The 26,770-nt window shown below is 34.1% G+C and overlaps 1 protein-coding gene across 5 annotated transcripts in view; it reads left to right on the top strand.

The window, feature by feature from the left end:
• The first annotated feature begins 93 nt into the window (after positions 1-93).
• Positions 94-26,770, top strand: part of LOC117125366 (tyrosine-protein phosphatase non-receptor type 4-like) — a 99,711-nt gene continuing 73,034 nt past the window's right edge. For all 5 annotated transcript variants that reach the window (XM_033271869.1, XM_033271895.1, XM_033271877.1 and 2 more), the window contains exons 1-2: positions 94-217; positions 9,460-9,581. The gene's annotated coding sequence lies outside the window, so the exon portion shown is untranslated. The remainder of the gene's footprint in view (positions 218-9,459; positions 9,582-26,770) is intronic.

The following is a 26,770-nucleotide window of genomic DNA, read 5'->3' as shown; positions in this document are numbered from 1 at the left end:
ATATATATATATATATATATAATCCAGTTGTTGAGATTTTGAACAAGAAACAAGTGATAATAACTACAAGCGTTCATTTAAACAGCGCCCCCTATAAAAAGAAATTTCTGAGAAGGTCAACATGTAAAAAAATGGTGTATAAATCTTGACTGTGCTTGACGTTTTGTGGGAAGAAAGTGAAGGATGTTGCTTGGAATTACTAAATCTGATAGCAACAGTAAGTTTATTAATAATTATGTTATTAACAAAGCTGACTTTTTAAACAATAACTTAGACTTGATGCGTTGAATTGAAGGATCTTTATGTTGTTAATCTCACCTTGTAAATACTGTAGACTTCAGCCTAGACATAGCCTAGGCCTACTGAGCTCTACTACAAACTGGCTCCTCGGGGCATAAGCTGCCCCTAGTTTGCTTACAACAGGTACCCGACCAAGTTCTTCGTCTATAGTAGTTGGTGGTGCGTCCGTTTTTACATGTTGATGGCAGTTGTGCTTTTGCTATTGATTAAATTGTTTGTCAATACTGTCAATAGGGCCTAGCTAGGCCCTAGCCTAGCCCTGGCCTAGGCCTAGTATAAATTAAATAAATACATTTCAAAGGTGTTTTTTTCTATACAAAACTAAACACGAATTTGCATAGCATTTTACATCTTTATATCGTGGGTATTCTTCAATTCAATAATTAATATTCTTTCTATCTACAGTAGGCCTAGGCCCCTAGACTGGCCCTAGGCCTTAGTTCTGATCTTGATCTTGATAGTGTAATTGATAAACTCCGGCTGGCGTATCACTCAATGTTAGTAGTAGTAGGCCTAGTAGGACTATTACTAGGCCTAGTTGGTCGGTGGGGGCGGGGGGAGCTCTCTGCTGCAGTACTACTATTTTATAGGCCTACCTAGTGCTACAGTATTCATCAGTCCAGTCACACACACAGGTCATGCTACTTTACAGAGGAGCCCCTCACGTCATTTTTAATAGTCATTTATTATCAATATTTCATTTTCTGTCAGTTATTGTATATTTTTTAATCATAATGTAGTTTTTTGAATAAAAACAAACAAACATCTTTTCTGTTTAGTTTTATGATTTTATTCTATGCCATAAAAAGTAGTTACATTAAGAATATATCATTTTCAAAGAATAATAATCTACAAATTGTTTCATTAAAAATGAATTCAAACTGAAGAGTTAGCTACAGTAGTAGTAGTTTTCTACTTTACATTAATGGTTAATTTATGCCAGGCTACATAATAAATAAATATAATAAACATTAATAATATTAATTATAAAATTAAATGTATAGTACAGTAGATGTACTGCAATATAATTATTTTATACAGATAAATAAGTACTGTATCCAGAATTGTATGCTGTTATGAAATAATATTGTAACATTTAGTATGCCATTTTGAAGTTTTTCAATTAAAAAATGAAAAATGACAGTGGCAAAACCTCCCTAAATCTGTGCTCTTGAATCAAATCCAATATTTAGTAAGAAGTGGCTGTTGCTACAGTACTGGTCATAAACAATTCCGAATTCTGATTGGACTGTTATTTTCCTAATCCATAGTAACATCTTATCAGAATTTGGACTTGGTTTAAGACTGGTGTAACAGTAGCGAAGCAACTACCTATTGAATAATTCAGTCTCGATTTCAATTAATTGAAGTTGTACTGTAGTCTCAAATCTTGTCTGCTACTAAAATTGAATTACTGTATGTTGCTAGCTATACAATTATGACTCACTCATTGCTCAAATATAATTAATAAAACTTCCAGTGATAGTGAAAACATACCGAATAGTTAAATGTATGGCCAATATACTAGTGTTAGTTTTTTGTTGTTATCACATGGATATGAAGATGAGCAGTCAGGTTTACTCTGAACGTGGCTGTACACAACTAAACTATGGTTGGGTGGTAGACATTTTAAGGGTGATTGAGTGATAACATTGTTAAACTCCATATAATAAGAATGTTTTTCGAAGATGGACAAGGGGGTTAATAAAGGTGGTTGGAGGCCATGAAATGAAATTTTGACAGGGTAGAAAATTTTAAGGCTGGGTGGCCCACCCACCATAACTAACTGTACATCTGCTATACTGTATATACTGTGGAAGCATGAGCCATACAGTTTTGGGTCTGTATTGAAAATATTGAGTTAAAATTTGTGAAGCTGTCCACGTGTTCAAGTATTTTTTAAGGCAATGATCTTCATCCACATTATCACCTCTATGTCAATGCTAGTACAGTAGTAGATACCTGGTGTAGGTTTTTGAATATCAAAAGTCTACACTCTATATAATATGAAGTAACAGTTACTTTCTAAGAATTATAGAGATCTGTATATCGTTAATAGATAATAAGTTATTGTAACAAAATTGTATATTGGTATGGTCAGGTATGAGAGCCAGATTGTTTTTCACACTATTGTTAATCCTAGCCAACTTATTTATTGTATCAATTATTTGTTAAATTTCCTTTGTTTTGTATTCCCTTGTTTATGTTATTGGCTGGATAAAAAATGAATGAATGAACTCTTTGATTTCAGAAATGAACCAACCCATTACAGTACTTTAAAATGAACACGCCTATTTCAGATATAGAGCTCGGAATACCAATCATGGCATTATGTGATACTGTACAGTATAGTTTTAGATTAACAGATTTTTAGATCCACAACCTGTCACCTATTGACTGTGAGGTATATCCTCAATGGATCCCCTGTCAATGGGAAATCCAGATTATTAGGTATGAAAAATGTGCAATATGATATAGAATTTTGACTCAAGATTGCATTTAGTAGAAGTGGTTGGCGCATCAATTATGGCTTGGACTCCCAACCTTGATGTCAGGTGTTCGAAACTCTCCGCTGTGCAAGTCGCTTGTGTCCTTGGGCAAGGCACTTTATCTACGTTTATCTCTCTCTACCCAAGAGTATAAATGGGTACCTGGTAAGATGTTGTGGCATTGAATGTTCTAGTTTCGTGTGCTAAAGAAGTAGCGAACGACTAGGGATACTCTCCAGGGAGCAGAGAAAGTTGCACTTTGTGCTGGTTGGCCATTGTACGTTATCCAATGACCAGGGGTTATAACGCTCGCGTCTTTGATCATTCAATTTGGAATTGGCGCCTTATAAATGTTTGAGTATTATTATTTGTTCTTAAGTACTAATTGGGTGAACTTAGAACATTGCAGTTGGAGTCAGTCACCTCCTTGCTGTGCATTTAGTATCTTTACATGTTACTATTTATAGCTTACTTCCTGCCACACTATGTAATTAAGTATATACTGTGTAACATACTGCTTACTTTATTCCCACAAATGTTATCTACTGGATAAATAAATATTTGTACATCCAAATGATATAACTTTTACGATTATAAATCAAGTAGCACCAGTTGCAGTGTTCAGGCTTTGTTTGACTAAACTCTTTGAAAGTTATCTGTCATATTTGATGATATAACATAAAAGATTGAGGGTAAAATTCTTTATTTAACCGAGATAAATTTGAATGTTGATAAGTGAAGTGTCATCTTATATGCAAATTATTTACAGTACTGTACCTGGCAGTGGTATTATATAACTCATATTTTAATTTCTAGGGATTCAGATACTGTACAATTTTTCTTTTTCATTTATTTTTATTTTTCCAAACATACATGAACCCTTATGAAAAGAACACCTTCAGGACCGAAATAGTGCTACTAGGAGTTGGATGTAATATTAGGAGATGTTTTTCTCATTTGGCGGCTGAAATTGTGTCTACTTAGGTGTGTCCCAAAGGAGTGTGGGGGGAGGTTGGGGGTTCAGTTCTGCTATACATGATGTTTAACAGTAATGTCTGATTGAATTAATATATTTCAAAAAATTGTTCAGATACTGTAATTGGAGAGTTGAGGCATGAGGCTTCAAATTTTATGAACATGTTTTGCAGCTTCCGTGATTTTTTCAACAAGGCAGTCTAAATTACACCCCTTTCTAACAGTACTGTATTAAAGCTTTTTAATAATTATTTCATGATTCCAGTTTTTAAATGTACAGTAGCTGGATACAGATTTGTTCATGTTGATTGACATATAGGAATAACAAAAGTTATGAAAGAAAAAGTAAAACCTTTTCAGAAGAATTAGAAGACCCTAGATTTTTTTATATTTTAGTTCAGTCTGGGTTTCGGCAACACAAAGTTTTTTAGGCCTTTGTTACAGCTTGTTAAAGATGTGGCGTGGAGTTAGAACATCATCATGGATGTGGTTAGGAACAATAAAATAAGAACGTTATGGATGTGGTTTAGGAACAATAAAATAAGATAATGATGGTTAAAGCCCTTTTGGCAGAAAATATGAAAGGAGGGGAGTTGCAAATTTGTGAACCTGTTGCGAAGTACTGTAGGAAAAACAAGGTGTTGCACAATGTGAAAATGTAATCAGTAGCTGATTGCTGTTGTCGATAGTCAAGGAAACCTCGTCAATTGTAAATTTTTGTCGTAAATTTATTCTTGTAATATACTAGCATAGCAGTGCTTTGTTTGTGCATGCAACAGGCAGAAAAATATTTCCACAAGAAGTATGATCATATGCCACATTTATCACTGACACTTATCTTGAAAATGATTAATTATATATTTAAATAAACCTCCAGCAGGTATTAGTATCACATCACAATTAAATATTTTTTGTGATCGATGACATGATAAATGAAGACATGAAAATATGTCACATTGACATGTTTATATATGTAACAATGTTAATTTTCACTTGTTCACTTGTGGCATTGTTTATTATTAACACATTGTGTGGTAACAATTTTTAACAGGAAATATAAAGATAAAGATTCACATCCTGTTTGTCTAAAGTTACATAGCAAACTATGTTACATACACATTCATATACTCTATGAGTCACCTTCGGAGTGAAATCATCAAATAACTCTGTTGACGAGGAAGATGATCTTTCCAATGCAGACTCGGTGCTTCATCCAAAATGCAGATTCCCTGCAACTCGCGAGTACTGTACATTCCGTGATCTGTCCCAAGGACAGCTAGCGCAGCGGTTTGAGATCATACTTTGATGTGAGAGGGACCTTATTCAAATTTGTTGTTGATTTTCATTACGAATGACATGTTTTTTCTTTTTCTTTTTTTTACTTTTCCTTGTGTACTGTATTCACTTACGGAAAAATTTAACCAACAATGTCAGTTATCAAACAACCATTAATAAGGTGGTAGTTAACTGTTGACAGTTGTATTCCGCAGGCCCAGGACCGCCTGTGTGCGTATTCATATACATTTCAGTTTTTTTTTGTGGCAGGTTTTAATAATTGCAGGACAGGAAAAACAGACGGATAATTTGTGTACAATTTAGCATACAGGGATTTTTTTATGATATCGTTTAGGAGACCTAAACAGAACCGTGAATTAGTCTGTCAGAGATTTTTGATAACAAAACAACTTGTCAAGATGTCAGAATGTTGTTGGTTCAAATTCTGTGAGGTGAGATTGTAAAAAACAACCAGACAGCCTGTGATGTCTAATTTAAATTTTAGGAAATTCCCATTGATCTGAATGACTGTGGTATCTTGAGGGTCAATAAAATAGGGCTATTTTATCCACTCATTAACAAATAGCAATACAAAATCAACACAATAAATATCTTACATCACTAGTTATGAATGCCTAATTTAATTTTAATCTCAATGGGGGAAATAAACAAAGGGTCAATGGTTAGGTCATTGGCCATTTCAATTGCATGAGGAAAGATAGATGTCAAGAACCTCAATGAGCGACCAGAAAGTCGAAGAAATTGGGTGTGGAGGGAGTTTCTAAGAGAGATGGAAAAATTACGGCATGAGGGAAGGAAGGGGTGTAGGGGATGATTTGGGTTTTTGGTAATCTTAGAAAGTGAACTAAGAATAAAAAATTTCTAACTTCAAAAGAAGAAACAATTTTGTAAGACGAAAAAATTTAGGAGTGCCTGCTAACTTTTAAACAACTGATGGTTATTAGCCTGTGCTTCAGTAATGTGTTTAAAACGAGTAGTCCAGATTCCTGAATGTTTCTAAACATTAGATTTCATTGGTTTCATAGTTTTATAGGATGAGTGGCACTCATTCTACAGGAGTGGTGTGTCCAAAAACATAAAAGTCTAAAAATTATTAGGAATATTAAATTCAGAGTGCCTACAAGAAATAAAATCATTATAAAGCAAAAAGTTAATACTATACAAATACAAATAATTTAAAATTTAATGATTAATTAATTAATCATTAAATTTTAATGATTAATTAATTAATAGAATTTGTACTTGCTAATGGATAATAGAAATTTGTGTCTTTGATTGAGATGGCATAGGGTTATGCTGAAAAGTCAACCCAAGTTTAATATTATGCATAGTACTTAAAGCCAACCTGGTCTTGCAATCAAAGGCCCTTGGCTAAATGGCTAGTTGTGTGTCAGTCAGTAGCAACTGAAAATGTACAAGTTAAGGAATTCTCATTATCATGATCTTAAATTGACCTCAAATTCAGAAGGACATTAGTATCCTATGTTGGCTCATTGCATGGTCAAAAAAAAAAGAACTTGTGTGATACATTGCCAATTTTGTTAAAAAAAAATAAAAAAAATCAATTAGATTACTAATAATAAATAATAATAATAATAATAATAATAGATTAATATTTATCTGACTTGATTTATTTAGTTTTATGATCAACATGTTGACTGCCAAGCCTTATTCCTAGTTCCATCCTGTAGGTACAATCAAATAATCACAATCAAATTAAATAAAATAAGTTTTATTTAATACAGAATTTTATTATTGGGGATATTTTTACCTACCTGTCATCCAGGGCCATTTTTTCCTGGGCCATTTTTACCGGGGCCATTTTTACCGGGGCCATTCTTACCATACACCGTCAAGGCATTAAGAGCGTCACCATAATGAAAATCATTCCCATCAACTACAAGGAACACGAACAAACATTACAATATTTATTCCCTGAAACGCAACCAGAACTGGGTGCGGTTCAGGGAAGGACACTTTTTAGGACATTACAGTTTTGGATACCCGAAAATGTTAATCATACTTAAAAATTTGTTATCTCAAATTGACGTCCCGATTTCCAATGTCAAAAACACCAAAAAATAGGGACGTCCCTATTTTTGGTGTTTTTTAATGGATACTTTTTTGCAAGAAGTATCCATTACTTGCCAGTGTGATGAAGGGAATATTAGTCCGTGGTTCCCCGGGTATAATCCCATCCCCATGAACGCGAAACTGTCCCGATTTTTTTTGGGGGGGGGAGGAATTATACCCGCGGGATTCCCTAGGCCTAATGTATGAACAGACGGAAATGATGATCGTTTTGCAAGGTGGTTTTCACCTACGATTCAATAGCCTATCAAAACAATATTCGGGCGAAGAAATCAGTCTTGCATGATGTAACAAGTTATTTTTAGCAGCAAATCTCTGTGGAAACAGGCAAGTCTTCACGCTGTGAATTAAAGATCCGATCAGCCCACTAGGCAGGTCTTTTCAGGGACGGACCGTGGTGTTGCAGTTTAGCGAGCTGCTTATTTTTAGCGAAAGTAAACAACAAAATAATTTACAAGAATGGGCTTTGTGTTTATTTATGACGACCAATGTCAGTTTTAAGCAATTTTTATAAGAGTTTCAAGTCGGCAGAATTCGGAGACAATTCCTTTATTTTTTGAGCATTTGTTAAATTTATCGACCTAGGCCGACTTACCCAATCCTCAGACCCTGGGACTTCACCTGGGGAAATTTGTGTATGCGAAGTTGGGCGTAAAGTCGGTGTGGGATTCTACCCGGGGAACTATGGTAATATTTTATAGCAGTAGTGACTGAGAGAGTTTTCTCTATTGTTGAAAAAACAAAACCAAGATTCGAGCTAGCATGACAACAAAAGCTGGAAATGTTGAACAGAGATTATAAGTGTCATTCGAATAAATATTGACATTATGACTCCAATGAGATCTAGCGAAACAAGCAACATACCGTGCCCTTCATGGTGAAGTCTGTAAGCCTACTGATTAAGATGTAACTTAAATATTTTTTCTTGGTTGTGAGGTAAATAAACAGTACACTTGAAATTAAGTAACTCTTGTTTTGTTTGAAGCAACTGTACAGGAATTAGGATATAAAATTGCCATCTTAATTTTTTGTCACCAATGAATAGCGTCTCTATTTTTGATATTCGAATGTTGGCAGGTATGTAAATGTACAGCATTTGATGGACGGACCTGTATGGGGGTGTAGGTGTACGTAAAAACATTAGAAACCATTACTGGACTACATATCCCTCTAAACTATATTTACGTACAAAGGAACGTACACACCCGCAGGGTTCTGGTTAAACAGATGTGTTGGAATATCTCTTTACATAATTGACACTTCCAATAATTATAATTTTAGGTTACATAATATGAAATTCATTCAAATTTCTTATACTTTATACAATATTAGCTGATTGATAATGTTCAGATAAAGAAAGAAATATTGAATTGTGGCTTCTCTTAAATTAGTCTTTTTGGAGTCTACAGTACATGATCTTATATGATAAACTAACTTTCAGTAGCTTTTAACAATATTAACTATATATAGTGTACTTCTTATACTGTAGTTTTGGTAAAATGTATACCAGTACATCCAAATGGCTTGGCTGCCAGACAGGCAGATGTTGTCTCATTATTTTTTGTTCTTTTCTAAAAATAGCCTCGGTTGCTTAAAACAGACAAAATCAGAAAAAGCCCATAAATTTGTGTTTTTTAGTTTCTTCTCTTGGCCAGCAAAAGACTTACGGTACTGTATTTTATAATTTGAACTTTAGAATTGCAGAAATATTAAAGTATTGATGGCAAAAATATTTAGCATTATTCAGTACAGAAGTTTACCTGGTTAACATTATTTGCACAATTTTTAAAAGGTCGCATCAGATTTACGACAATCAAATCATTGTGGTAATATCTGTCATCACTGACATGGAAATAATTTGTTTTTATCTTTCATAGAATTATGGTATGTTACAGTATTTTGTTGTTAAAATAATTTTTTCTCTCTACTTAACCTGTTTTCATTTTTTCCTTTTTTTTTCGTTAATAATAATTTATTTTGTACTCGCCCCAAAAAAACTAATTTTTTTGGCAAATTTGCATGCAATTATAAATGTAAAAAACACATGTTACATACAATTTATATACCATACCTAATTAATTCATACATAATAAAAAGGGGTCAGTCCTGATGGCTGACTAATTATCATAATCTATAGTAATATCTCTTATTAATACTGTAAAATTCAATATGAAATAATTTTGATGTGGATTCCAGTTTACTTTTAAAGTATGTGCTTTGAACAAAATATTCCAAGACTAAATATATTATTTATACAGTGTATGTTATAATTGTTGTAAAATAATTAAAAATTAATTTTTATTCTCAGGTGTAATGGCCCTCTGGTGAAGTAAATGTGGATTTTTTTTTACCTGTGATATATTCTCACTTTTTTTTGGACTGTCTAGTGTTTGTTCTGTAGGACATACGGTACTGGAAGTCAGGATTAAGGTAGGTTTCTATAAATAATGCTCTGCTGTGGATAATGAATAGATTGTTTATGTATCATCTCTTTCAACAGGCTGTAGGTAATGAATTAATATCTACTGTATTGTATTGTCCATACTTTCTTTTCTAAGAGCAAACTTAAAGTGGAACTTTAAAACGTCATAGTTTTGATTATTTCCCTTTTTCTCCCAGTTTTTAAATATTTAAAAATCTATCTAACCGTTAAGGGTTGTAACTCTAGAAAACTAAAGGGTTTGTGGTAGACATTTTAATGGTGTGTGGGTGTTTGACTCTAAATAAGAGTGATTTTAAGAATGGAAAAGGGGGTTGATAAAGGTGGGTGGAGGAGGTTTGGCCCTGCCCACCATAAACTATGTGTTTTAACATCAGTTGTACCACAAAACTATTTTTCCTCTGAAGACTGGCTTCAAATACAGTATATGTAGTAAATCATGTGCTTTTGGGGAAAAGTGAAAATAGTGTGAAAACTGTAACTAGGATATTTTTCGTAGTAATGAAACAATCTGGTAAGTGTTACCGCAGTAGAGTGTGTCATGTGTGTTTTGGTAATTGTTTACATTCTCTATTTTACATCAGGATGTAAACTCTCAGTGAACTAGTGTGTGATAGAATTGTAATTTTCACTTTAGCCTAGAAGTAACTGTAGTTTCAATCTTTTGCCATGTTTAAAGATAAGAGGTGCTTTAGCAAAGTTTAAAGGTCATGGGAACTCTGTATGTCTGAGTCATTGGATCAATAATCATGGATGAGTATTGTTGTCAGCAATGTTTGTTTATATTCTTTTTTTTTTCATGTTCAACTTCCTGCATATCACTATACCTGGGTGCCTTATTATTCCAACAGTTTGTCTCCAACAATATTCAGATCATTCAGATTGCATCAAATTTCCACATATTTTGTTACTAACAAAATGTGTAAGAATATCTGCCTGCCAATTAAACTAAGAAAGTGTAGCCTATAGAATAAGAACTGTTTTATGTATCAGTGGCAAAGAAGGTATTTGTTATTCTAATTTCAATTAATGCTAATCAGTAATAATAATATTAATAATTTATCCATTAATTACAAAATAAGCAATTCAAATTCTGAATATTAGTGTGTATGAACTCAACACAGGTCATGTTTTGGCTTGAGAGCCAAGCCAAGCTGAACTCAGTTTAGTAGAATGTGTAGTCTGAACTAGCCTGTGACTCGCGCCTGGCATGAAATTGCTCTCAACAAACCAGGTAAGGTGCCCAGGCCGGCACTGAGTTGACCTTTGATTAACATTTCCACATTTTCAGTACAGTTAGTGTAGCCTTATAAATAATGTGAAAATGTGAGCTTGCTGATATTGAACCCAGATCACATTTACTCGCTGTAAGTAACCCCTTTTATACTATCTCCTAACATAGGAAATTATTTATTGATTGTTAAGTTGTTATACATTGCCCTCTGTAGATTAATTGATTTATGAAATCATACCTGATCTTGTAACTTTATTGAGTGTGTACTGACATTGACAGTTGTTCAGTTAGTATTTTATTGCTTTCTCTTGATATGGAATGATTTCACAATCAAAAGTGTTAGCAATATCAGTGATGTGTGCTGTACAAATGAACAAGATAAAATTAAAAGCAAATATTTAACTTCAAATAATCCTAAAGTGTGCAGTATTCATAAGAAGAATCCAGCTTATTCCTAGCCCCTATCAATGAGGGATGGATTTTACAGTTATGTCTGCATTGGAGATTTAATGCCATGTAGGCCAACTAATAGTTGCCTACATTCAGACTTGAGTTTAGCTGGTCTAGTAGCTTGTTGATCTTTTCTCACTCTATCATCATGTTGATTATTTGGGATGTTGGTGCCTCTAGGCTATTCCAGATTTCGTCCATGATACTAACATTGCTCATTAAATGTGGTAACCTATTCCCCATTAGAGATCGCCTTTTCTGTGTGTGGAGATTGAGGCTTCAATGAGATTCCACTCTTGCTTTTTATCACTAGGCATCACAGCCTCTTCAAACTAGAATTTTCCAGCCAATTTTCTTTTAATTCATCTTTTATTTCTACTAATAGCTGAACATTCTTTTGCCAAGTTTTCACCTGATTTAGTAGGACAAATAGTTTAGACTCAGTAGTACATGAAAAAGTTTATAAAAACAAGGTGTACTGTACTGGAGTACAGTAGTTGTGCTGTAAGTATAACGTTGAGTTTTAAAATCCAGTTTAAATGTACAGTAGCGATTAGAAGTTGCTGGCTTTTATTGATTACAGCCAGCACTCTGCATTAAAGCATTGACTTATCACACATGCATCACTTCGCACATTTTAATTGATCTCTATGTTGTTCAACCTGTATTCCACCTGTCTTCAACAAACATTCTAGTTTGCTTGAGTGAACATAATTTATGAATACTGTATACTGTTCTCACTTTGACAAATTTATCGGTTTTACCAATTAAAAAAAATGTTTAAGAACCATATATTGACATTGTATCAATAATGTAATAATAGGTTTGTGTAATTTTAATTTTCATGGCATTTTATTTGACTAGTAAAAAAAAAATCATGATAATTTCAACATTTGCCCAATTAAATCTTCTTTGGAAAGCATGCTATTATAATTTAATATTTTTCCTTTTCTATTGATTTAGCTATTAATGTCTTACCCTTTGTGATGATCAGAATTTATCCAATACGGTAAACACAACCTTTTTGCTGCAGGCTTCAATTAATCTAAACATACTATACACCTAATAGCAGCATACTTCAAAAATTGTGCCCATACTATAAATTAAAAAACTAGAATATGATGAATTAACAAGAGACAAAATATCATAGGAAAACAAAATGAATGTTTGTTAACAATACAGAAATTAATATCTTAATAATTGTTGATCAGTTAGTATATAACTATTATTAAGTTACTACTGTATAATTATAAGTCTTTCAATAGGTTGCTTTTTATTCATTTTGCTATTTTCAGATCTACTGTATTGCAACAGTTTTATGTATGGTAACATCTGTTGAAGGCTTATGCTCCAACACCTCTTCAATGTTATATAGTATTTATACATTAGTATTGAATGGTTGATTTCTGAAATATTTATTCAGTTGACCTAAAATTGTTGATGTGGCCATTTACTCATGCAATAGAATGACTGACCAATTGGACGACTGACAATTCAACAATCGTGTACAGTAGTAGATGATTGGTTAATTTTAGATTTATCCATACCGTGCAAGTGATTGGCACATCAGTTGTGTTTCTGTCTCTCAACCTTGAGGTCGAGGGTTCGAACCTTCGCTGTGAATTTTACCTACATTTGTCTCTACACCCAGGAGTACTGTATGGGTGCCCGGTTCACTACTGGGAGGAAAAGGGCGGCATGGAAAGGAACATGCCACCTAACCACACAATGTAAGGCTTACAATACTGTAGTATGGCCTAACAGCTCATTCCCCTAAAGTACGTAACACTAATAAATACAAGACTACCCTTCTTTACTTTATTTAATGAAATGAATACCATTACTTACAGTAGAAGATGCCAGTTGAGTTCTATAAATCTTTCAATAATTTTTGCCTCATCTATAAAAAAATCCATATTTGGTATTTATTACAATAGCAAAGTTTCTAAATTTAAATAAAATTTAATAATTATTTATACTTAAAATAATGTATATTTTTTTAAGTGATTACAGTAATGTCGTGCCTAGATTGCAATTAGTTGATGCCATTTTTTTTTTGTTTAGGAGAGAAAACCCCTAAAACACTGAACTACTCAGTATCCACTTTTTTAGTTAATCTTCTAATTCAGAATATGTGCGTGAAAGATGTAATATGTTTATCTTTTCAATCAAATCAGTATTCACTATCTTGATTAATATTGGTCAAATTCAATTAATCATAGTATTTTTTTTTTTATCCTTAACTGATTGACAGTAATTATAAAAAAATGTTTGGATCAGGATAATCCATGTTTATACTGGGGGAAAATTATTGATTTGTGACTGCCACTTGGGATTTTAAACCATTAGCCATGTACAGTACATAGCTTCTGTTCAAATCTAATGGCAAGCTGTCATACCCTGTTTGTTATTTTCTGGCAACCATATTTCTGGCAACAGCGATGACACCATCTGTTCTCCTCTGAAATATCCGCAGTTCAGTTGAAATATCAAATTAAATGAGAGTTGTCAGAAATGACATGTCTCAGCTACCTTCCCTGTGGATAACATTATGATGAATGGATTATGATGGAAGGGTCTTTAGCTGGTAGTACTACTTTGCTATTTGGCAGCCTGTAATCTATCATGATTATTGTATAGTTAATGCAGTGTAATGAATAACAAATGATTTTTTGGTAATTTACTACCTACCATAGTATTCGGGTACTAGGTTACTAAGTCTCTCTCTAACTTTTAATATTCTTATATTGTTTGTACAGGTATGGTCCCAAAGTAAAATTTTAAATTTTGTTTCTGCAATGTTGTGTGCTACTGTTCGATGTACCAATTTTGAAATAATTGTTTTTGCAATTAGGAAATATTTAAGCCTAAAATTAAATAAGTCTGTTCAAATAATCGTTAAGGATGAGCCTTAACCAACTGATATCTGAAGGAGGAGGGTAAATTGAGAAGGATTCACGCCTCTTCCCCCTCCCCTCCCTTCCCCCTCCCATTCGCCCAACAAATACATTGTTCTAGTAAACAACAGAGAGATACCCATGACACAGACATGACACATACAATACTGTACATATTAATGGAACTACAGTAATATTATTTTTATTTTTCTATTGATCTTACAAGTTCTTGGAGACCCTACTGTATTTTGGTTTTTCCCTGTTAGGTCTTTCCAGTTCAGATGAGAATATGCACAATTTTCAAGTAGTATTTTGTGGAAGTTGTAAAGGAATGTATGACTCATACATTTTGAAAATTTACATATTGGATTGGATTAACACCTAAATGATGAACTTCAGGCATTTATCTTCAGCACTTCTCTACTTGTTTGGAAAGTGCTGGGTATGCCTAGACCAACAAGATTGCTAGCTTGCTTCATTCACTGCCTTTTAGTCTAATTTTCGGTAATGGCTAAATGGCTTAAAACTAGAGATCTACAGTACCATTATCAGCAAAATTCTGGATAGATATGAGATGACAATGACATTTGATCAACTGAAATTTATGTTGTAGTATAGAAGTACAAAGAACACCAGATGATATTCATTGATAGGGTTAAAAGGCCTTGTATTTGATTGAAATACAGTAAATTATAATTGATAATGTTTAGTAGGTCTCCCTCTAAGAACCCCCCATTTAAAGACCACCTCCAATTAAAGACCAATTATCTGTGGTCCCAAATTAACAAATGTCTTTTATTTCTATTATTCTAATTAGAGACCAAAGCTGCTAAAAAACATGAAAACCCTAGTCATAAAAGTGGTCTTTAATTGGAGGGAGACCTGTATTGGGAGTATAGTAATGATTGGATTTAGTATATTTTTCTAAATTAGGATCCTAATTTTAACAACTGGTTTAGTTCCATGGGTATAGAATCCACCTTGTGTATAAATATCAGGTAATATTTTTTATGTTTTTGATTTTGTTTCCACTTATATAATTGCATCTTAAATATAATATTTTTTGTTAAAAACAGAATTTATACTAGACACACTAAAAAATTGGTATATTTTAATACAATTTTTTTCTAATTATATATTTGGTTCTTTTAATATTATTTGGATACTAACTTTCAGATACCTTCAGGTAAATTTAATTCATGAAGGTTGAAAATAGTATATGACCACGTATATTATCTCTAGTTAGTGGTTTGGTGCAACAGTTGTGGATGGGAGATTCAACTTTTGAGTTGTAACCCTAACAGATTTTGAAACCCTCACTACGCAGGTCAATTTGTGTCCTTGGGCCAGGTGTTTGATCCACTGCCCCGTGGTAATAATGTAAGGGGTAATAATGTAAAGCGCATACAAGAGGCAGTTATAATGTACAGTACTGGCCAGAATTATCCCAAATTTTAAACACATTCAACCCGTTGCGTTTTCGTTGAGAGCGCGTTGGTGTTGACAATGCGTTGTCGTTGGCGTTGAAAATGTTCACCTCGTTAGAAATTGTTTATTAAGAATTCAACGCAAAGTGTTGTATTAACAGTTTGTACAGTAAATAAATAGGCATTAACAGTTTCTAAATAAACAGCCACTTACATAATTGTAGTAAAGCAATATAAAGGTGATTAAGTGAAGATTGGAGACGAGTTGAAGATAGCCTAGCTAGGCCCAGGTCTATTTTGATTGTGACGACATTGAAAAGGAATAGTACACGAGCTTGGTGTTCGACGTAAATGTGGATACTCCACTCAATAACAGAAAAAAATACAAAAAAAAAAACAGAAAGTAACAAGAAAATAAAAATAGGAAAATGAAAAGGAAGAATATGGAAAAAAAATCGCTCAAAACGACTCATGTTATTTTCGGGCGTCTAAAACACAAACATTTTGCGGGAGCACGCCCTGTATTGATGCTTTGTATTCAATTGTATTGACATATTGTTTTAGTGTTATTCAGTGCGATCCACACCTACAACTCCCAAATAGTGTTTACATTATCTGTTAAACTGTAAATTTGATAAACCTTTTCTATAAATAATATGAATCACATAAATTACTGAATTATGAGAATAATATCAATATCACATAAAGAATGGGTATAAATAAATTATGTAATCTCCCGTCTAACTACAGTGTACTGTAGCACATATAAGTTTTTATCTGTTTACTTGTATAATATTTATTTTTTTTCGATTGCCCGATTGGCATCAATCAAGACACTATAATGTACTTCTTTCTTGCACTTTTGTTTAAATTAAATTTGTCTAACGACGGCTTTTGTAAATCGTTGAAATGGTATTTGTTAATGTTGATAAATCATTTACGCGGCATGGATGGTCATGATTTGAAAGAAAGATACAGAGTCGGATATCATTTATTGTAATAATATTGAATACATGAAATAGATTACAAAGTATTTAAAGTACATTAAAACAAATAGCACTACGCAAATAATGCACAGGCATAGGCCTGTACATATTAGTTTTTATTTAAGAAAACGCAGTAGAAACTCGAAAATATTTACACTATTATAGAAAAGGAATGTCCTATTTTGTAATATTTTATTTTATGCATAAATTTAGTAAATAATGTACCACGTTAAAACGCAACCCAAAAATGTTTTTATCACACCAACATTTCTGTTAGTATAATAGACGATGCAAATGTGTTGCTGTTTGCCGTTTTCCAGGCACATTTAGTCACCACATGTATTTTTCCGTGGGTAAAGAAACATGCAGGAGACAAAGTTTTCATAATCACCATAGGCTGATCTATGAAAGTGAAAATTGGTATACTGTATACTGTACGTTGCATTTCTCCATTAATGATAAAGTAAAAAACAGCAGCACTTTTGAGACTAACAATATATAATTTATTCTCTAGCTTTTGTCCACACAGTGGACTTCATCAGGAGACTGATCATTAATGATATTTGTTTATAAAGCTGTAACCCAAAAATTTGTCATATGAAACAAATAAAAGGTTGGGTACGAATGTATATTTTTAGCAACCCACTATTTGTTTTTGGTGGAGCGATACAAGTCGATTGTACGACCGTCATGCAGTCGCATGCAGAGCACATACTAAGCATTGTGTTAAGTGCTGGAGGTTGCATCATTGCATCTCACTACTACCCTGCGACTCAGTGTACTGCTACGCTTGAAAATGAGTGCAGACTAACAAGTCAGTCAGATACTGTCTACTATACTACAGTTAAATAAATAATAATATTGTATATATACGTATTCATATATTTTCCACATAGTTGAAACGTAAATTAAAACCGTTTTGTTATATTCTGTACAATCGATCAAAATCGAACGAACAAGCAAGCTAGGCCTAGGTAGTAAAGCCATCGGCGTCAATCCATCCAGGTCTCTGTTGTTGTTGTTGACATGTATTGTATGCACTGGATTGGCACTGTATTTTGATTAATGATAGGCTGATCTATTGAAAGGGGAAAAGGTACTCTATATAATTATTGTGCATAGGCTAGTTAATACGAAATTGAAAATAATAATACTCCAAATCATATCATTCTGCTGCAGAATAGGCATACGGTGCTCAGCTAGGCCGTTTGTAATAATTAATATCAATTGACCTACTCTACAATCGACATCACTTGTTGTAAACTAGGCTGGCCTAATCTTAACCTATCTAGCCTAGGCCTAGCGAATGCACCAAAAGAACACAATGATAAATGTTGGAAGATTCCTACTCTGTATTAATATATCTTAACAATACATTGGTCTCCAAAATTAATTGACGTTGTTTATTGATAATCATTGTAACATCACCAGTGTTGAATTAACTATCAACAATAACTGACATGCGGACACAGTTTCGTTAAATACACAACGAACTTTCATCATTCATTTCAACACAACGTGGACGCAACGCAATTCAACGCAAACACAACGCAACGGCAACGGGTAAAATGCGTTGTGGTTTTTTTGGATAATTCTGGCCAGTACTGTAAGGCGCATATGCTAGACAGTTTATTGCAATATGTGCTGTAAATGTCACAGTATTATTATTATTATTATTATTATTATGGTAGTCAATTTGTTTCAAACGTAACTCGTAACTCGAATACATATTGATTTTAAATTGAATACAGTTCTCAGAATCCTGTAAATATTATATTAATATCTTCACATTTAATATTAACAATGAAAAAAACATATCTGCATTTCATATGCTTTTTGCAGGAATTATTTATTATGTGGATGTAAGGAGTATCTATTTTTGAAATAAAGTTATTAGTAAATTATAACATTATTAATTATTAAATTACATTAATAATATTACCAATCATTTTCATTAATTGTTATTTATGTCTATAATTTTTTTGTATACTATGTTTTTCTTTGGTTACTATTAATATTAGTACTGTCTTATAAAGTTATTGTAGTATTATTAATATTGATCGTTATCATCAACAGTTTTAAATTAATTGTTATCAATGTCTTTAATTCTTTTATTTAGTAATTTGTTTGTCTATGATTACTAATATTAATAATATAGTACTGTCTTATAAAAGATTAAGCTTTTTTTATGGCAGCTTATACATCATGAAATTTTAATTCATTCTTGGAAGCAGTAATATCTTTCAGAACATTAATGCTCTGTGCAGATAGGAGAGTGAATGGGCGATGAAATTTAATACAGGCATGGGCAGCAGCACGCTCATGACAACTAAAAATGAACCTTATCGTCCACTTGCATACATAATTAATGTTGGGGAAGATTGAGTTTGGTTGGGGTGGAAAATGGTAGAGATAAGAATAGGAAGTCAAACTATTATAGTAGCAATATAATAGCATTTTTTTTTTATACAGTACCTGTATCATCACCTCTATCTGAGACCTTTCCTGTACTTTTCGAGTGCTGATTACTGAACCTGATACCCAGAAACTTTATTAGCTTGAGAAACAAAATAATACTTCATGATAAACATAAAGTAGCTCTCCTGTTTTTGAGTCATGCAACGCTAGTGTGATGCTAAAGTCATTGGTTCATTCCAGGTGAAAATTCAAATAAAATTTCTCCCTGAGCCTCATAAGAATTAGCATCAGGGTCGTAGGTCAGATGGATCAATGTTTTGAAATTGGTGTACCAGTAAAGAAAAAATGTAACAAGTAATCAGCGGCGGATACAGGATTTAGCAAAAAGGGGGGGGGGCGCGCCAAGGTACAAAGCACCGAAGGGAGGGGCGGATCCAGCCCGCCAGAAAGGGTGGTGGGGGCGCAATCTGTGAGCAAAGCGAGCAGCCTTAGGCTGGGGGCCAGGGGGCCGCCTAGGGCCTCGACAGGGTCCAGGGGCTTCGCCCCTGGTGGGGGTTCATGGGGGCGAGCCCCCTGAAGCCCAGCACATTTGAGAAATATGAGGTTGTATTGAGTCGATTTTGACTATCTAGCATGGTAGTTTTCAGTAACAAATAAATAAAAAAAAAAAATAGGTGTATGTCTTTTAAAAGAAATTTTAATACAGGGTACCTGCAATATGCAACTATAACATGTGTCATTAAATTACCGGTAGTAATAATTCATCTACTCACAGCTGTGGGTTTTAGTGCCTCTTCCACGAACATCTCAAACATAGTCTTTGACAACATGCAAAGGCTCATAAATGTACACCATTTCACTTCTAGAAACCATGATGAAGTTTCTCAACAACATTGAGCATAAAAATCACAAAATCAGCAAAAAGGAAAACTAATATCCAAAATCCGTTAAAAAAGTCATCAAACAACAAAATCCGCTACTGTATATTAACATTGAGTAAATTACAAGTGTTCTATTTCTCTCCAAGTGGATTTATGAATAGCACTCTCCTAGGGTGTTTTTTTGTAGGAAAAGAAGACTTAAAAACTGTGGGTGTAATTTTTTCTTTGCAAAAAAATAGGGGGTGGGGGGCATATGCCCCTTACGCGCCACCCCTCCTAAATCCGCCACTCGAAATAGGCCTATAGGCCCTAGGTTTAGGCCAGGCCTACTTTGTTTCATGTCAATTAGAGACAGGTTTATACAATTTTATACAGTATATCTTGTAAATTACACAATATGATTAAACCAGGTACTGTACTTGAAAACAATAAGGAAGCAAAACTTACACGTCAAAAGTGTCAAAGATTGTCTACACAAAAACTGTACTTTATTAAAAGAGTAAGTCTACTGAAGGGGTCGTCAATGGAGATGTGCACACATATCAGTGTACTGTGGTCACTGTGCATGGGGTTGTCTGACAGCACATACCTGCTGACCTCGATAGAGAGTGATTGATTGCACAAAGGTTTCCATGCTGGTGCATCTGCACTTTAACTGTCTTAGGCTACGGTCACACTAGAGTCTCAAGCCTGGCTTGACTCACCGCGGGTGAGATTTCAAGCCAGGCTCGAAATTCTGGGTCAGTCACACCTACCTGAATTTAGTTGGATTGACCTCCAAATTAAGAAAGTCGAAACAGGAAGTTAGAGCGCCGCCACAATCAAAATACCGGCCCCGCGCGCAAATCTAGATGATCTAGGCCTAGGCTCCGATGATGTAATGGCGATGCTAGTTTTCGGATTGAAGTGCATTTATAAATGACAACTGATGATTGCCGCGGGTTTTTTATTCAAGAACTTCTAAACGCGACGGCGTCATCGACTGTGATTGGTCGACAGCCGACGAGGAAATGTCAATCTCGGTCATGCCAGGGTCAATCTGGGTACTGAGCCGGGATCGAGATAGGTAGATTGAGATCAAGGTCACGCCAGGCGCGAGTCGATCCAGGTGCGGTCACATTACGAAAATCTCACCCGTGGTGAGTCAAGCTAGGCTTGAGATTCTAGTGTGACCGTAGCCTTAGCTATGCATTGCGCGATGTGACGTATAATCAACCTTTTTTTATGGAATTGTGTATCCATTCAAGTCTTAAAAAAAAAAAAAAAAAAAAAATAGTTTTTATTATTTATTAATTTTTGTATGAAATTTTACGCATGCCTGTCTTACCTAACTTGATCTGGCAGATTGTAAGTACTAAAAAAAATTGTTGTGTTAAAACATTATAATTCAATACAGTATTGAAGAAATGTTGCTGGACTAATGATTATTATTCTGGTGATTGGATACAGCAATCAGAAAAATATCCAGCTTCTTGTCTAAGTACAGTATACCAAATCTGGCATGGATTCCAAACGGCTTAATCCTACAAGGTACACATTTACTCTATCAATGGAAAGAGACCAAAAAATATCAGGGCCTACTCCACAGATAGAAGAGAGCTTTCAATTGTACGACGGTACAGTAGGACCTACAGTCTAACATAATGATGTCGCTATGAAATTATCTATGCATGCGAGAATGTCTGGTTTCTAGTATGCTGTTTAGCGCAATGGATGTTGTGCAGAAAATGCAGAATGTTCATAGATAAGTGATGAATCGGTTCTAGGGTTGCATTAACGCTGAGAAATCGAAAGCTCCCTGAAATGTTCAGTTAAGATCTGTATGAGCATTTGGTTTCATTCTCACTTTAAATATAAAAATACAGAAAATTGCTTGATAGATTGGGAGCTTGCCTTCAAATACTAGTGTACAGTAGTTCAATCTTTGTACAGGCTTGTTTTATGAAACACCAATATAAATTATAAGGCATTACAATTTTTTTTTTAATGAGTTTTCTATTCGCTATAGGATGTGATTTAATGCTAGTGAACTTCTAACTTAATATTAAAATGTGTAGGAATTAAGCTTGTAATGCCAGAATACTGCTGAAGGGCAAGCACTCTTACAGTACATTAAAATTTGAATACCATTCAAATAATTAGCGAATGTGCTGAAATTTAAGTTTGTGTCATTGACTCGTCGTACTTTCTGTCACAGTCAGTTTATATTGAACATTTTATTAGGCTACTGGAAGAGGTTTGCCTGTAGCGATTTGCTCGAGGAATGACTTTTTATCTAGTTTTGTAGTATTCGAGATGGTAATTTACAGATAGATTTGATGATAAATCGCTCATTACTTTTCCCATTCTTATGAAGACATGTTAGAATTAAATTATTATCTGTCCGCGGCAACATGCATTTCTTGGGCTGTATCTGACGACTTGGTTGACATATTTTTCAGTGTGTTAAATCTCGCCCCTCATTTGGGAAATCTCATCTTGGTGTCTTATCTTTGATTGGTATTAACCCTTGCTCTTCCTTATGTGTTGTTGAGATCTGTTGGATTTCTACAGGTAAACCTGACATTGTTGGCAAACAATAAATGCCCACAAATCCTATAAAGCTTGTATCTTTTAGTACTCTATGTTATTAATAATAATATTTTAAATAAGTTCATATTTGCACATTCCCACTAAGAATGTCAACATACCTGACAAACAGAAAAAGAGACGATATTCTAAATCACATTAAATATTTGCTGGCATATATTAATATTGTATGAATGGTTCTACATTGAAAAAAAAACCACAATCATAATATTGAAATGTTATAGCACACTTCCAAAACATCAGAGCATACTGTAATACCCATTTGAACAATACAACACTACAGTTCATAATCTATCAATCACAAATTTTGTCATATCTAGCTCTTATAATAGATATATAGCTAATATAATAAATTAATAATTCTTTATAATTCTGCATCATAATGATGACAAATATAGTTTAATTTTGTATGAACCTTGGTAAACCATTTACTATTGATAAAATGGTTACAGTAGGATCATAAATACTGTACTTAATATTAGAGTTATTTTCATTGATAAAGACCTGTGCACAGTACAGTAACTAGTGTTTCCAGGAATCATGGTATCCGTACAATATTTCTTAAGATTCCTCTTTGAAAGGGTAGCAGTCTGTGTTATTGGCTAGTGTACAGTAGCTGGCACAGGGGATCTACTAAAAGTTCTTGTATTTTACATCATCATGACATCATGCAGTCTGAAGCATTGACGGTCATATCCGTAGACTTACACTAGCAGGCCTATCAAGCTCAACTTCCTTCCTAAAAACGTGCAAAGGAACGTCAACCTCACTGAGTCAGAAGACAAAATTGGAGATTCTCTTGCAGGCCCTACGTGTCTTATGCAAATTATTCATAGGTTTTCGTCCATAATGATCGGCAAGAAGGGAATTTGCCCTCAAGAGCAGTGATAAAGCTGTCTATCTTTGATGTTTACCTCAACGACAATGCTTTATTTTGTTTCAACTGGGGGGGTTTTTGAGGGAAAGTGATCAGAAATAATGATCTTGTTTATGTGGAGGATGTAGAGTCTATAGGAATATCTTTTGCAAGTACATGTGATATACTGTACTAATACCAAGGTGACGTCTACATTCCAAAATCTGTGATTTATATACAGTACTCAAGGAAATAGACATACATCATTGAAAATCCAGAAATTGTCAGGGTTCTAAACTGAAGTTAGAGTTATTTTTAAATTCTGGTAAGTAACCTCTGTATTTGCATGTGTTGGATTTTGAATCCCCTCAAAACAGAATGAACTTCTGAACTGACTATATTAATAGCTTTGCCAGCACAAGACATTAATATTAATGATGATTTTCGTACTGTCAAATAAAAGGTATTTGTCAAATGTTGATGAGTTTATTGCTGCTGTTGAGTGCTCTGAGACATTTATTTACATTATAAAGCAAAATTATAATTACCGGTAGGCACAAAAAAAATTGTTGTGTTGCCCAGTCAAGGATTGGTCAGTCAGTTGGTTGGTCAGGAGTATTTAAAATAAGTATGGTTTGGCCTAATTGTAAAGTTCATGGCTAGCCATAAATTTTGACTGTTAAAATTGTAATATCCTGGTTAGCGTTCCAAATTTACTTGAAGCCTGAATAGAGCCCTTTTTTTACAATACAAATGGTATCCTATCTTACTAAGGAAAAAGTGTATATTTTTGAAAAAGAAAAAAAAATTATGGGTTGGTCAGGTACTGTATGTGCAGCACATTCTTGGCCTTATATACTGTACATTTCCTTATGAATAAAATCATCACTACTATGCATTATATAATTTTGTATATTAAAAAATAATAGTTATTTGTTTTATTTGTTCAGCAGCTAGCTCAGTTAACTGGTGGTAGCCATTGTGTATGCGCAGAACTGTGGAGATCTCTGGGTCCCCGGTTCAATTCCCATCGCTTTTTTCCTTGTGCTTCAGCTGGAAGGCTGAAATACAAGTTTCAAAAGCGCACCATCTTTTGGATGAGACATTTAAGCCGTTGGTTCTGTGAGCAAAATGGCCCATGTGCATATTAAAGAACGCTGTACACTCATTGGAAAAGAGTAGGGATTCTCTCCCGTTATATACTGCCCAATTCATCCTCAGAAGGACCCCAACCAGTCTCGGGACTTTTGTTGGATATCCTTGGTGTGTATAACACCAAAGAAATCCAATAATCCAAACATGACAGTACAGGTACTACTATACTAGAAATTGCAAGTGAAGTGCTGCGAAGTACAACTGCATATAAATGTTCTTCGAACAAAATTATTTTTATGCGAGTCAAGTGGAAATAATGAATAATAAAACTATAACAAATAATATGACACATGACCCATTGTCTATATTAGAACACTTCTCATTGGGTAACAAAGTCGTAATTTTTCATTTTTGTCAAAAAGTGTCTATAGTGTGGTGAATTATGGTTTAGGTTTTTTTAAATAAAGTTTCAAAAATTTCTATATATGTGGAAAATGTTGTTGATTACCAAAGGTTACAATTTTTATTTTGAAGACTGCATGGTCTAGGAAGTGTACATTTTTTTATGGGGCAAGTTTCCAATGGCGGGTTTTCTAGGGGCGAGTTGACTGCCAAAGAGTGTTGCCAATGTGCGAGCCAGTGTGTTATTTGATCACAAGTGCGAGACATATCACGACAATAGATAGGGATGTTAGCCAGTTGTGCGAGGTATCGGCTGAGATTTGTGGAGTACAATTCAAAAAACAACTATAGGTCTACTAATGAACTATTGTGATGTTAAATAGACAATGTTAGCTATCAAAGAGCAACGTTGTTTTTCATTGGGACCTTCGTCCCTTCAAGGCTAGGCCTATACCATCCTAGCTAGTCTAGGCCTAGAGTAGGATAAGGCATAAGAGAGTAGGATAAGGCTAGCGCGACATGCGGACGTTGGTCGAGTAGGTTAGTCTACAAACGTCGCCTAAAGTAATTGATTTTACCCGGTAGAACGAAAGAAGGAAACTCCGCTTTTCAGTCGTCTTACGCACTCGTTTTTTGACAAACAATGACCTTTCAGAGGTCAAATTGCTGTCAAGAATATGAATTGGCTGGTTCGCAGCAATAACTGTAAGTAGAGCAAATGAAAATAAAGTAGAGCAAAGAATGTTTGGGCTTCCTGTAGAAAGAAATCAACTCTGTGACCTTCGGACTGCGTTTCTGATTGCCAAGCTCAGTTGACATGTTATATTTGAGGTTATATTTAATGAAAAGAAGGAGTACTTATTGATATTGTTGACATTGACAATTACAATATTCAGTGAAAATGTGACAACATACTAATTTATTCATATCATCTTTTTATATTAAGTTTAGTACTATAAAACAGAAAAATTAAAAGAATAGTAAACCCTTTAATATGCCTGAGATTGGGGAGCTTCCTAGTGCACTCCTCCCTAACCCTTACCAGAGTTTTTTTTGGGGAGGCGGGAGGTTTTGACACTGACAGGACTGGAACATTCTAACTTTGAATTATATAGAAAGAACTTTAAAAATATAAGAATTTTGTATTTGATATGGAATAAGTAAAAATGAATAGGTAATGTAACAGTGTGTATCGTTTAAGGGCATTGACATTATGCATTGTAAAAATGGAAGTATAATGCGTACAGCATCCAACAATAGGGAAAATACTTAACTTCTGAGAAAAGGACAGATTAAATGTAGTTGAACTGTACAATGGCCGCTAAGTACAGGGAAAAGTGTAGAGTAAAAGTACTAAAATGGTAACATATCCTCTATGCATGGCCAATTAGCATCTGAGGATAGCCATCAGTAAAGCAGTATTTAAATTTAGGATTGTAGATAGTCACTGGCAGAATGAAACTTTTAAGAATGCTAAACTGCAAACATTAACCCACCACAATCTTAGGACAACCCACCAAGACAATTTACATTCAGAAGTTTGACCACAATCATACTGCTGTACAGTAGGATAGCCCACCACAATCTAATCTATCGTGGTTAAACATTGTGATTCATTGTCATCCTTTATTCTCTGTTTTTATAGTCAAGCTTTCTGTGGTATGCTATGTGTAGGCACAGAGTGACCTGGTTATTGCATGTAGTTGGGATAAGAATGACATCTTTGTCAACTGTGCATTCAGCCTTTTTTAATAAAACTGCATTAATACTAGGAAATAAATTATCAACTTTTTGGACCAATAAATTTTCTGTTTTCATGAAGCACTATGGGTTTACAGTTAGCTGGGTATTCACGTTCGGCTGATGCAATTCCGTGAATTCTGCAGTTGCGTGTAGTCACACCATGGAGGTATTATTGAGAAGGAGATCACTCGGCAAAGCTAC

The sequence above is a fragment of the Anneissia japonica genome, unplaced genomic scaffold (assembly GCF_011630105.1).
Source record: "Anneissia japonica isolate Jap-2015-1 unplaced genomic scaffold, ASM1163010v1 scaffold466_len1169948_cov191, whole genome shotgun sequence".
NCBI lineage: Eukaryota > Metazoa > Echinodermata > Crinoidea > Comatulida > Comatulidae > Anneissia > Anneissia japonica.
The sequence above is the reverse complement of the archived record's forward strand: the minus strand, read 5'-3'. Positions and strand labels throughout refer to the sequence as shown.